This window comes from Globicephala melas, chromosome 3 (assembly GCF_963455315.2).
Source record: "Globicephala melas chromosome 3, mGloMel1.2, whole genome shotgun sequence".
Classification (NCBI taxonomy): Eukaryota; Metazoa; Chordata; class Mammalia; order Artiodactyla; family Delphinidae; genus Globicephala; species Globicephala melas.
The window spans coordinates 99,017,663-99,031,796 of record NC_083316.1 but is presented as its reverse complement, the minus strand read 5'-3'; the positions used below and the strand labels follow the sequence as shown (position 1 = coordinate 99,031,796).

The 14,134-nt window shown below is 34.5% G+C and overlaps 1 protein-coding gene and 1 non-coding gene across 4 annotated transcripts in view; one reads left to right on the top strand and one right to left on the bottom strand.

The window, feature by feature from the left end:
* Positions 1-14,134, bottom strand: part of PRR16 (proline rich 16) — a 269,792-nt gene that overhangs the window by 58,183 nt on the left and 197,475 nt on the right. The window lies entirely within an intron of this gene.
* LOC115860303 (U6 spliceosomal RNA) lies at positions 5,257-5,363 on the top strand. The gene has a single exon (XR_004042409.1). It is a non-coding gene; the product is annotated as a U6 spliceosomal RNA (small nuclear RNA).

Sequence of the window (14,134 nt, the reverse complement as noted above, 5' to 3'; positions counted from 1 at the left end):
GAACCACAGAGGCTGATTGGGAGTGCCTGAGGCCAAATTAAAGGAATGCAGACCCTGCACACGCACTGATCCTTATCAGCAAACCCACCCTTGAACCATTGCCATATAACTCCTCACCAAATCCCCCTGGGTGGGGACAGTTTTTGAGGGCACAAGCCCTCTGTGTCCCCGTTTGCCTGGCAAAGCAATAAAGCTACTCTTTTCTACTTCACCCAAAACTCTAAGATTCAATTCAGCATCAGTGCACAGAGACTGAGTTTTCACATAAATACCAGCCCCTCTTGCTCCAGCACTGCTTCCTTCTGGGATGAGGGTGCCAGTGCTGGGAGAGAAGAGCACACACTAAAAAGGAACTGAGCTAGCTTGGACCCAACCCTCAGCAACTTGAGACCCGACCCTACCCCTGATAGTGTTGTGAAGGCCACTGAGTAGAGGGAAAGTGCCACTTCACACCTGAGTCTGGCAGTATGCCTCCATCTCCAGCCCCACCTCCTACCAAGGTGATAGCTGCCAGCACACCATGAGGAAAGACGTGACTTGTGTTCTCGTCAAATCCAGCTCTCCCACCAAAGCCACTGGACACATGTAAACTACGTAGGGATGCTCCAACATAAAGACACCCTTCAAGACCACCATAGATAACTGTTTCACTTAATTTCAGAGACAGAGAAAGATAAGAAAAATGAGGAGAAGAATTTGTCTCAATTGAAAGTGCAAGAGAAAACCCCTGGAAAAGCAAATAATGAAACAGAAATAAACAGTTTACCAGTAAAGAATTCAAAGCAGAATGCTAACTGAATTAGGGAAAAGAGTAGATGAGCACAGTGAGAAGTTTAACAAGGAACTAAAAAATATAAAAAGAACTAGTTATAACTGAAGAATAACTGAAATGAAAAACACACTACAAGGAATGAAAAGCAGACTAGGTGAAACAGAAGAATGCATAAGTGATCTGGAAGATAGAATAATGGAAATCATTTAGTCAGAACAGCAAAAAGAAAGACAAACTTAAAAAATTAGAACAGTTTAAGGGATCTTTGGGATAACATTGAGTACACAAACATTCACATTTTATGGGTCCCAGAAGGAAAAGAGAAAGTGAAGGGGATAAAAAAAATGTATTTGATGAAATTATGGCTGGAACTTCATAAGCCTGAAGAAGAAAACAGATATCTAGACAAAAAGCACAGAAGGTCCCCAAAAAGATGAGCCCAAATAGACCCACATCAAGACCTATAATTAAAATGGAAAAGTTAAAGATAAAGAAAGAATTCTAAAGGCAGCAAGAGAAAAACAGGCATATACAAGCAACACCCCATGAGGCTAACAGCTGATTTTGCTGCAGAAAGTTTGAAGACCAGAAGGGAGTGGCATGATATATTCAAAGTGCTAAAAGGGAGAAACCTGCAACCTAGGATACTCTACCTAGCAAGAGTATAATTTAGAATAGAAGGAGAGTTAAAAGCTTTTCAGACAAACAAAAATAAAAAAGTTCATCAATACTAAACTGACCTGAAAAAAAATGTTAAAAGGTCTTCTCAGGGTGGAAAAGAAAAGCCTATAACAAGAAATAAGAAAGAAGCAAGAACAAGAAGTAAGTAGGAAAGGGAAAAAATGCCACTAGTAAAGGCAAATATATAAAAAAGAATGAGGATCAATGACTTAGTACAAAAATTAAAAGACATAAACTGTAAAATCAAGTATAACTACATAATGAGTAAAGGAATAAACATGAAGATGTAAAGTCTGACATCAAAAGCACAAAATGTGGGAGCAGGGAGTAAAAAATGTAGATCTTTTAGAAAGTGTTTGAACTTTAAGGAGTACCAGTTTAAAACAAATAGATATAGTTATAGGTCAACATGTACAAACCCCATGGTAACCACAAATCAAAAACCTACAATAGATACAGAAAAACAAGGCTGAAATGAATACAAACAACCACTAAAGAAAAGCATCAAACCACAAGGGAGGAAACTAAAAGAAGAAAAGAACAGTGAAGAACTACAAAAACAACAGAAAACAAGAAATAAAATAGCAATAAGTACATAACTATGAATCATTACTTTAAATGTCAATGGACTAAATGCTCTAATCAAAAGAAACAGGGTGGCTGATTGGGTAAAAAAGAAGACTCATCATATGGTGCCTATGAGATACTCACTTCAGAACTAAAGACACACACAGACAAAAGTGAGAAGCTGGAAAAAGATATTTCTCATACAAATGGCAATGACAAGTGGGGGTAGCAATACTCACATGATACAGAATAGACTTTAAAAACAAAATCTATAACAAGAGACAAAGAAGGACATTATATAATGATAAAGTGATCAATACAAGAAGAAGATATTATACTCATCAATATATATACACCCAATACAGGAGCACCTAAATATATAAAGCAAATAATAAAGACATAAAGAGATAAGTTGACAATAATAAATAGTAGCAGGGTACTTCAACACCCCACTTACATCAATGTCTTACATCAAAGACAGAAAGCCAATAAGTCAGGAGTGGTCTTAAATGATACAACAGACTAGTCAGGTTAATAGATATCTAAAGGACACTCCATCTAAAGACACCAGAGTACACTTTCTTTTCAAACTCACATGGAACATTCTCCAGGAGTGATCACATGCAAGGCCATGAAAGGTCTCAACAAGTTTAAAAGGATAGAAATTATATCAAGCATTATTTCTGATCACAACAATAGAAATCTTTTACACAAAGAAAAATAGTAAAAGCACAAACACATGGAGGCTAAAAAACATGCTACTGGAAAAAATTTGAGTCAAAGAGGAAATCAGAAAATACCTCAAGACAAACGAAAATAGGAACAGAACTGTCCAAAATCTGTGGGATGCGCAAAAGCAGTTATAAGAGGGAAGTTTATAATGATACAACCTACATCAAGAAACAAGGAAACTCTCAAATAAAAATCCTGGCCTATTAGTATATAAAGGAACTTGAAAAAGAACAAACAAGCCCAAAAGTCAGCAGAAGGAATGAAATAATAATGATCAGAGAAGAAATAAAATAGAGACCAAAAAAAAAAAAAGAAAAGATAAATGAAACCAAGAGCTGGTTCTTTGAAAAGAAAAAACAAATAGATAAACATTTGGACAAGTTCACCAAGAAAAAATAGAGAAGGCTCAAATAAACAATATAAGAAATGAAAGAGGACAAATAAGATACCACAGGGATAAAAAAAATCATAAACAAATTGGAAAACATATAAGAAATGGACAAATTTCTAGAAATATCCAACTTTCCAAGACTGAATCAAGAAGAAATAGCCAATCTGAACAGACCTACCCCTAGTAATGAAATTGAATTTGTAATTAAAAAACTCCCAGCAAACGAAAGCACAGAACTGGATAGCTTCACTAGGGAATTCTACCAAACACATAAAGAAGAGCATACCTACCCATCTCAAAACCTTCCAAAAAACTGAAGAGAGTCGAACACTCCCAAATTCATTCTATGAGGCCAACATTACCCTAATACCAAAACCAGACAAAGACATTAGGAAAAAAGAAAATTACAGGCCAATATCTCAACAATGAATATAGATGCAAAAATTCTCAAAAGAATATTAGCAAATCTAATTCAAAACTATAAAAAAAGATCATACACCATGATCAAGTGGGATTTATTTATTCCAATGGTTCAATATTTGCAAATCAATCAATGTGATACATCACATTAACAAAAGGAAGGATAGAAATCGCATAATCATCTCAATAGATACAGAAAAAGCATTTGCCAAAATTGAACACCCATTTATGATAAAAGGTCTCAACAAAGTTGGTATAGAGGGAACACATCTCAACACAATAAAGGCCGTTTATGAAAAACCCACAGCTAACATCATACTTAGTGCTGAAAAGCTGAAAGCATTTCCTCTAAAAACAGGAGCAAGACAAGGATGTCCACCCTCACCACTTCTATTTAACATAGTATTGGAAGGCTTAGCACAGCAATCAGACAAGAAAAAGAAATGAAAGGCATCCAAATTGGAAGAGAGGAAGTAAAATTGTCACTATTTGCAGATGACATGAAACTTTATATAGAAAACTCTGAAGTCACCAAAAAAGTTATTAAAACTAATAAATACATTCAGTAAAGTTGCAAGATACAAGATTAATATACAGAAATCTGATGCTTTTCTCTACACTAATAATGAACTGCCAGAAAGAAAAATTAAGGAAACAATCCCATTTACAATCACATCAAAAGAAGAAAATACTTAGGAAAAAACATAACCAAGGAGGTGAAAGACCTATACCCTGAAAATTATAAAACTTTGATGAAGAAATCTGAAAATGATACGAAGAAATGGGAAGATATCTCATGTTCTCAGACTGGAAGAATTGATATTGTTAAAATGTCCATACTACCCAAGCAATCTATAGATTTAATGCAATCCCTATTAAAATACCCAAGACATTTTCCACAGAAGTAGAAAAAAATAATCTGAAAAGTTATATGAAACCACTAAAGACCCTGAATTACTAAAGCAATATTGAGAAAAAGGAACAAAGCTGGAGGTATCATGTTCCCTTACTTCAGATTATACTACAAAACAATAGTAACAAAAACAGCATGGTACTAGCACAAAAACAGACATATAGCTCAATGGAACAGAATAGAGAACACAGGAAAATACCCACACACTTATTCCCAATTAATCTATGACAAAGGAGGTAAGAATATACAATGGAGGAAAGACAATAAGTGGTTCTGGGAAAACTGGGCAGCTACATGTAAAAGAATGAGATTAGAACATTTCCTCACACCATATACAAAAATAAACTCGAGATGGAGTCAAGACCTAAATGTAAGACCTTAAAACATAAAATTCCTATAGGAGAATGTAGGCAGGACACTTTTTGACATAAATCGTAGCAATATTTTTCTGGATCTGTCTCCTAAGGCAAAAGAAATAAAAGCAAAAATAAACAAATGGGACCTAATTAAACTTAAAAGTTTTTGCATAGCAAAGGAAACCATTGACAACACAAAAAAGACAACCTACTGAACGGGAGAATATATTTGCAAATGATATGACTGATAATTGGTTAATATCCAAAACATATAAACAGCTCATACGACTCAATTAAAAAAAAAAGGGCAGAAGGCCTGAATAGACATTATTACAAAGAAGATATACAGATGGGCAACAGGCACATGAAAAAATGCTCAACGTCACTAATCATGAGACAAATGCAAATCAAAATCACAATGAGAGTGCTCACTTTGGCAGCACATATACTATAATTGAAACAATACAGAGAAGATTAGCATGGCCCCTGCCCAAGGATGACATGCGAATTCGTAAAGCAAAAACCACAATGAGATATCACCTCATACCCATCAAAATGGCTGTTATCAAAATATCTACAAATAACAAATGTTGGCCGGGATGTGGAGAAAAGGGAACCCTAGTACACTGTTAGTGGTATTGTACATTGGTGCACACACTATGGAAAACATTATGGAGTTTCCTCAGATAACTAAACATAGAACTGCCATATGATCTAGCAATTCCACTGCTGGGTATATATCCAAAAAACATGAAAACACTAATATGAAAACATATATGCACCCCAATGTTCATAGCAGCATTATTTATAATAAGTAAGATATTAAAGTGACCCAAGTGTCCATCAACAGATACATAAAGAAGACATTATATATATATATATACACACATATATATATATATAATAGAATACTACTCAGTCATAAAAAGGAATGAAATTCTGCCATTTGCAACAACATGGATGAACCTAGAGAGTATTATGCTTAGTGAAATACATCAGATAGATCTATGTTATCACTTATATGTGGAATCTAAAAAATAAAACAAACAACTGTATATAACAAAACAGACACATATTTAGAGAACAAACTAGTGGTTACTAGTGGAGTGAAGGAAGGGGGAGAGGAGAAGATGGGGTATGGGATTTAGAGACACAAACTACAATGTATAAAATAAGTAAGAAACAAGACCATATTGTACAGCACAGGAAAATATAGATTTTTTGGTAATAACTTTAAATGGAGTATAAGCTACAAAAATATTGAATCACTAGGTTGTACACTTGAAACGAATATAATATTGTAAATACACTATACTTTAATAAAAACGATAAAAATCCTAACTTTCTATGCCATGCTACTGAACTGTCTTCATTTCCCTCTGAAATTTTTTGGCACGATTTACAAACTAAAACATTATATAAAATAAAACTATAAGCATCGTAAGAAAAACAAAGTATTCCCTTGCTTTCAGTCATAACGATGATATCCAACTTATTAGGTAGACAAAAGTTGAGAAGCACTCATCAATAGTATGACTTGAAAAGTCTAAAGCAAAGTTCTGAGGATTAAAGTAGAATGTTGTGAAGTAATAATATTAAATCAATTAATTTCTAAATATAATATTTTTTAATATGGTGAAGATATCATACCTAGGTTGGAAAACCTAGGGATGAGGCTGGCCGGTTCCCCCTCATTTTATCCTCACCCTCTACCTTAACGGCAGAGTTAACTTTCGTCTATTAAATCAAAGAGAAGATCAGCACACAGCTATACTTAGGAGCTTGCATGATGTATTACTGATATGCCCAGTGTTTTAAACAAGAATGTCAATAATTCTTCATTATACTTTTTATGAAAGATTGTATTTTTTATAAGTACAATTTTGTTTGTTTTTTTTTTCTGGTCATTTCTTCTTCTCTGTGATTCTCTATACTTTCTTAATATCTAGTTTGTACAAATTTTGCCCCAAGAAGCATTTTCATAGGCTTGGTTTCTTTCACGTATTCCCTAATTCCTGTATCAATTTTTCTGAGTTCTTATAAAAAATTTTACAATACATTGCCCAAGATCAGTATTCAGTTAGTATACATGTATATAATATCATTATTTGCCTGGATATTCTGAAGTTCAAACCTCTAAAAACACACTTGTATTTATCCTGGGTATTCAAAAGTGCTTAACTGAACCAAATACTTTCTAAAGTAAGATTTACCTTTTGAGATGTATGCATGTAACCGTTAGAAGCTAGACAAAAACATGACCATTCAGCACTCACTTACTCATATCTCCCCAAACAATTTGAATCAGACATTTGGTTGAATGTATTTTAATCATTTAAAAATTCTGGCTTTCAAGAGAAATAAAACAAAACACAACCAGTGTTTCTACCTGTCGTTATACTGCCTCTCCTTTATCTAAGCTACTTTAAGTCATGAAGCTCTGCATTATGCCCTATATAGCTAAGTTAAAGCAGGCATAGATAGCTTGAAACACAAAAGGATTTTAAAGCAGAAAAAGCAGATCAATATTGAAATTCAGTGCATGTTATTCTATCTTCAAAGTGTAGAAGGTGGGTTTTTAAAATTTTTTCCCTTGCATGTCTCTCAAAATATAAACAAACACACAATTCTTAAGGAACTAGTAGATTTGAAATATTAGAGAAAAGGAAGGGTTATAAACCCAAGCCTTAACCCCTAAATAATTACTTTTATGAAATTTATAACATTATGTTTTTTTAGATTTCTATGATTGAGTGACAAAAACTATCAAGAAATAGCTTCTGTGAGAATATAGTCTTAATTTTCTCAAATACTGATAATTAGTTTTTTAAAAATAATTTTTTTCCTAATAAGTTATTTCTTAATAAGTTCTCTATTCACATTCTAAGAATCAGTATACATGTGTTTGGGATATGCAAACATTTAACAATTTCTAAAGGATAGTACATGTATAAATGGGGAAACCGAGGCACAGATAATTAAAAAGGAAAACAAAATCTTTTTGAAGTGAAAATGCAAGAGTAAAGTTATTTAGTGGCTATACATTACTCAGAGGTTCGCAAAAAGAGCTCTAAATATAAAGAAACAATTTCAAAATTAAGTAGATCAAGAGGAGATTGGAAAATAAAAGGGAATCAGACAGTTTAATTAATGAATTAGTAGAATCTATCCACCCTCCCCACACACACATAGTTTTAAATAAGGAATTATATAAGTTGAAATAAAATAAAAGTAACTTTGAATGTATTTGAACTATAGTAAAAACACTTTATTTGGTAAAGGGCTCCGTATTTTTTTCCAAACCGAAGGAAACATTGAAAACACTGCAAAATAAAAAGAGAGAAAGAAAGAAAATAATTGATAACAAGGACCTGATAGAGCCCTTTTAACCTGTTCAGGAAAACTGTGGGAAGTCTGGGTAATCAGGCTGGATGCTAAAAGTTCTGTGCCAATTACAGTCTGAAAGCTATAGATGCTTCCTGGTTGCATAATAACAAATTTACTGAGGAAATAATTTGTGAGAGAGCTGAGCATAGGTCTAATGCTGTTCATGATTATAGACCTTCTTGAATACTGCATGAGAAATTTCAATAATTTTCAGTAATACAGGCAGAAATTTAGTACAAGTTCTATAATGAAAATAACAGTTTAGTGGAATGGTAGGATCAAAGGTGATTGTGAACTTGTACATGTTAATATGGTGCAGTATTTTGAATGCACAGCAAAACAGAATTGGGTCTAACTACTAATAACATAATGTGTTTTCATTTCTAGATTGACCTCGTTGTGGAAATTCACAGTGGACATATATGCCCTATGCAATTGTGTTTCAGCATACCAGGGCATAAGAAGAGCCCTACTAAAGGAGCAGATAAATAGCAATTGCATTTACCTGTCTCTTCTGTCAGTGACACATTCATCTCCAGGGATATGCTCTTAACATTTTAACAATTAGCTCTTCAGAAAGAAAAAAACAAAACAAAGCCATGGGGTCAATACTCCCTTCACACCCAATTTCAAGCTACCAAATGACATGATTGGATGCAGAGTTGAGAAAAGATGTGCACAATTGGCTTTTACAAGTGGATGTGAGCCAGATATAGCACCCCACTGTGACAGCAGCATCCCCCAAATATCATAAGAACAGCAGTCCCAAATCATTATGTCCAGGCTTCTTGTATAGCTTAAGAGCATTTAAAGGGCATTTATGAAGATGCCTGATCCACCATTCTTGGTCTCTATATTCAGAATCTATAACACGTTTTAGTCTACTGTACACTTTTAAATACAAGTATCTACTATCCACCTAGATTTCTAAATTTTCAAGGGAAATATTCTATCAGATACATGCATAGGAATTTTGCTGTGTTCTGAGACCTGTTGAATTATAAAGTATATCTTTTATTTTGACTTTCCCACAAATGTGAAACCTAAATGCCACACTTTAAAAATCGGCTGAAGAGTTCACATTTAATGCTAAGCTGTATTCGTGTATAATTTAAGTTTTAATGATATCTCCACCCTAAAGAAGATAAAAGGATTAACTCTAATCTCCATATGAACAGTATTCAGTCTGTGTAAGGATATGGATAAGTGAATCTGAAGGCAATAAAAAGAGCAGAGAATTCTCTGCTAAGCAGATGAGAAGTCAACTTTAGATGATATAGTAGTGCTAGAAAAAGCATCTCAGGGTAAATAATAATTTTATTTTTCATATGTATGAATTATAATTTTGACTCCCTATTTGATAAACCCACCAGACATCTTACATTCCATACTCACTCACCCCTTCTTAAGCTTAACATGCTCATGGCTTCCACTGTTACCAAACTGTCCTAGTTTTCTTTGCACATAAAATTACAATTTCTTCTTCATCTCTTTGCTCCCTGTCCTACCCTGGTCTATGAAAAGCCAATCATTCCCAAAGGTCCATCCTTGGCCTACTGCTCTTCTGTTTGTACATCTTCACAGGTTGATTTTTTATCTATTCTTATAATTTGGCCTTTATGTAAATGACACTCAAATCTATGCGTTCAGCCCAGAAAGTTTCCCAAGATTCAGATTCATCTATCTATATTTTCAGGTGGACAACTACTGCTGAGTATTCCACAAGCCCTGCATGGTCTGTATAACCTTCAATGTTGCATATCTATTTGTGCCTTTTGTATTTTCCACCTTGGTTGTACCATGATTAATTCTGTTACCTACCTTAGAATCCTGGAAATGCATCCTTTAGAGAGCTGCTTAGGAGATCTATCAAGCATGCAATGGTTTCCATACCATTCTATTGCACGAAATATTCCATTGTCACCATGAAAATAGTACATTTCTATCTATTGAAGAGGAGTAAAATCATTTCTAAAAATAAGCCAGTACTCAAAACCCTAAAGGTATTACTCAACATAGGTTACGGAAATAAAAATGGTTCTGGTTGACAAATTATACTGGAGTTAGGGGAGAAAAATGGGAGTTGTAGGCTAAATCCCACCCACATGGCTTCCCCTTCATTCCTGTGGCAGTTCTGAGGTACTCTGAGAGCCAAGTTGGGTCCCCATAGCAAAGGCTGAAAGCCTCTGGATAACAGAATAAAGTTCCTTTCTTGGAACAGCACGCAAAGCCCTCCATGACAAAATGCTGCTCCCCACCTCACCCTTCACATCCCAGCTGATGACAGTTTCCCCAGATGTCAGGCTGTTTCTCATTTCCCAATTTGCTTATGTTACCCCTTGACAGAAATACCCATTGAGCCTCTTCACTCCTATCATGTAGCCATTTACTATGCAGCTTTAGGATTTAAATCAGATAATATTTCATTCATTCAATTATTCAGTCAAACAACCATGTGTCAGCAAAAGAAGATACTTGCTCTCACAGAGTTTCTAACTTTGTGATGAAGCCTAGACAGACGATAAGCAAACAAATATGCAAACCCCAGCAAAGAGTGAACTGCTTGAATCACCTATGATTAGTGTCATGCTGGCCACGTACTAGACACTCAAGTAACCATGAATGAACATCTTATGATTATCATGCACAGTGCTAGATGCTTTCATATGTCAATTCATTTTAATTCTCAAAATTATGTTAAGAAATGAGTTATTCTGCCACTTTGGTAGATGAGGAGACAAGGGCTCAGAAAGATTTACAAATTCACCTATGGCCACATAGCTGGAGAGTGTCAGAATCTGAATACAAATCCAGAAATGTCCAGTTTCAGAAACCACCCATGTTCATGATAATACTGGTTTTCGGGTGCTATAAAAAAATAAAGGCTCCATCCTTATCTGAAATCAATTCACATGCTTAAATCTCTCCATCCCAGAGCAATTTCTATAAATTCTAGGAAGCTTAAAGCAAGTTTTACATTGTAGCACTTTAGAATTCAAAAGAACTTAATCATGAGCAGTGAATCTGCAAAATATGCTCTGGGAGCCCCACTGATTTCAGCAATAGGAGAGAACAGCCTCCTGCAGCATCTGTTAGAAGGAAATGGCTTACAGGCAGTAGAGGAAAAGCATAAATGGTGTACTGAACACCTGGTACTTGAGGCATTCTTTGCTATATAAGAACCAAATTAAAGCTTCAGTTATTCATTCTGAAAATGCTTATAAGCTTTGCAATAAGATTCTCAAATAATAGATGTGAGCTTCAATCATAATCACTAACAAATGATTTAATAGAAATAAATGGTTGTTACAAGAACATAGTGAGAATAAACAATGTTAAAAATAAGGCACGTGAGAGCCTGGACTGCAGGTTACTGCTGCCCAGATGAAAAACACTCCATTTTTACAGACAGATAAAGCGTTTTCCTGTAGAGTCTGAATAAATGCTCTTCTTGAATCTGTCAGCATGAATTCCCAAGAGAAAACAAAACCGGCAAATCTCAAGTTCATAGTTGATTCCAAATTATCCCCTTCCATTTATTGCTTAAATAGGGAGACCATATGGGAATTTAGTATAATCTGGACAGGTATGATTTGCCATCAGTGTAAAAATATCTCCTTAACTTCCTAATTGTTTCATTAAAACTTAATAACTTAAAAATTGCCTCCTTACTAGACCAGAGAGGAAAAAATAATTTTCTGTTTTTGTGTCTCATTTTTTCTATGCAAAATGCTTCTAGGCTCCTCTGTAAAAAAGTCATTTTGAAAAAGATAGGGTTTTTATTGCTGCTATCTCAAAATATTGTGGCCTGTTTAAATAGTTATATTACTTTATTTTTAGATGAGAGACCGCTGCTTTACTAGTTTTAATTTTCTAAATTATAAAAGCAAATTACAATAAATAGTGCTTAAAAAATTAGTGCAGCTTCCATATATAGTTATAATATATATTTTGAAATTTATTCTCATGTAGTGCCCTTTTTATGCATAATTTGACCAAATAATACATGTTATTCTATATCATAATTTCTTCATATGATGTTAAATTATAAACACTGACCCACCACTGTCAATAGAATATTGAATAGAATATTCCATCAAATAAATATTCTATAGTTTACTTAATCAATCTTGTTTGTGAACATTTAGATAATTTTCAGATGTTTTTCCTGTATTATTACTAATTTGCCTGATCTCTGACTTCATGAATTTTAAATATTAAAAGTTTTCTTAATGATTATGAAAATAAACTATGGAAAACTCTATACTAGTCAACTTATTCTTTTCTATGTCTCCATATTTTAACAAGGATTGGCATCTGAAGTCTTAGTTTTGTTTAGATACATAAAACATATTATTTTTAAAACAACTATATTTGTCAGATCCACTACATATTCTTCACAGCAATTCTGCAAGGCAAATATTATTCTCATGTTACAGATAAACTGTTCAAAGTGTTTAAGCAATGTTCTCACGGCTTGTTACAAGGGGTGTCTGCATAGCAGTGTGGGTGATAAGTATCAAAAGAAATTAACAGTACAGGTTTGTGGAGAGGAGATGGAATTTTGTCTTGGACACCTTGGGTTTCCATTGCCTATAGGATGCCCAAATGCAGTTATATAGTAGGAAGGTGAACACACATTTGGAACTTTGAAGACAGTATTTCTCTGAAGACACCAATTTAGCTTATAAATGAATTTCGAGCCATGGAACAGAAAGGGATTATCATGGTAAAGTAGGTAACATGTGAGGCAAAGGGAGGCAAGTACAGAATCTTGGAGGAGCAGATACATTTGGCAAGAAGAAAGGAAACCCAAGAAAAAAAAGAAGGAAAAGAAAAAAAGAAGGAATAGTGGGTAAAGTCTTATAAATCAAGGGAAGAGACAATTTCAAGGACAGGACACTGATCAGTCAGCAATAAAGCCACCATTGGTGATCTTGGTTAGGGTTAAGTTTCAGTGGTGCTCTGGAGCTAAAGAGGAATTTTAGTGGGTTGATGAGCAGCTAACCTATTTAATAGGAAGAATTGTTTTAGAGAACAAAAGTGAAAACTGAGACACCTATAAACCATGGTAACAAAGCTCCTGCTGAGTGGGTAGAAGGACGAGTCAGCTGCCATGGAGACTCTCAAAGGGGTCCTCTGAGCATGGAAAGCCCTGAATTCAGCCCTGTTTATGGAAACCTGGCATATAATGTTTCCTTCCCATAAAAAGTGGACATGTCAGTCAGAAAGATCAACAGATATGACCTCTCCATTAGTCTATGTCCCAAATGACTAAAACCAATGGCAAGTACTCCTTTATAATTTACTCTGTCTAAGCCATTGTTAACTATTAAAAATATTAAACTACAAACCATTAAACATATTAAACTAGGAAATATTAAGATATATAAGAATCAAAATAGTAAGTTATGATGGTGACAGCTGCCTTATCCCATTGGCAGGCCATTTCTGTTTGCCAAGAGCCAGGAGAGAATGGCAAGATTCTAGTTTTGTTAACTTACATACTTTTTATATATCTTTAAAAAACAAAAATCAGTAAATTGTAGGGCACTGTGGAAACATTACTATTCCCCCACTCCCCGCCCCCTGTCGCATGACCTTTAAACAGCTCAGCCCTAACCTTCACCTCCAGCTGCGCTGCCAACAGAAGGCTCACAGAGGAAAAGTGCAACTGTGATTTCTTGATATCCACAGATAATTACTATACTGTTTGAATCTAAAGGAGATAATTCTCTGTTCTGCTCTTCTTTTGTTTAGCAAAAAAGAACTATTTACATCTCAACTTTCCTTATGTGTTACATTCAAAGCACTATCAGAACAACGGATATCTCATGAAGCCCACCGCATTCTCTTATTCACTATACTCAACACTGACTGGCTAAAAGATACTTTTAATTACATAAAATGAACAA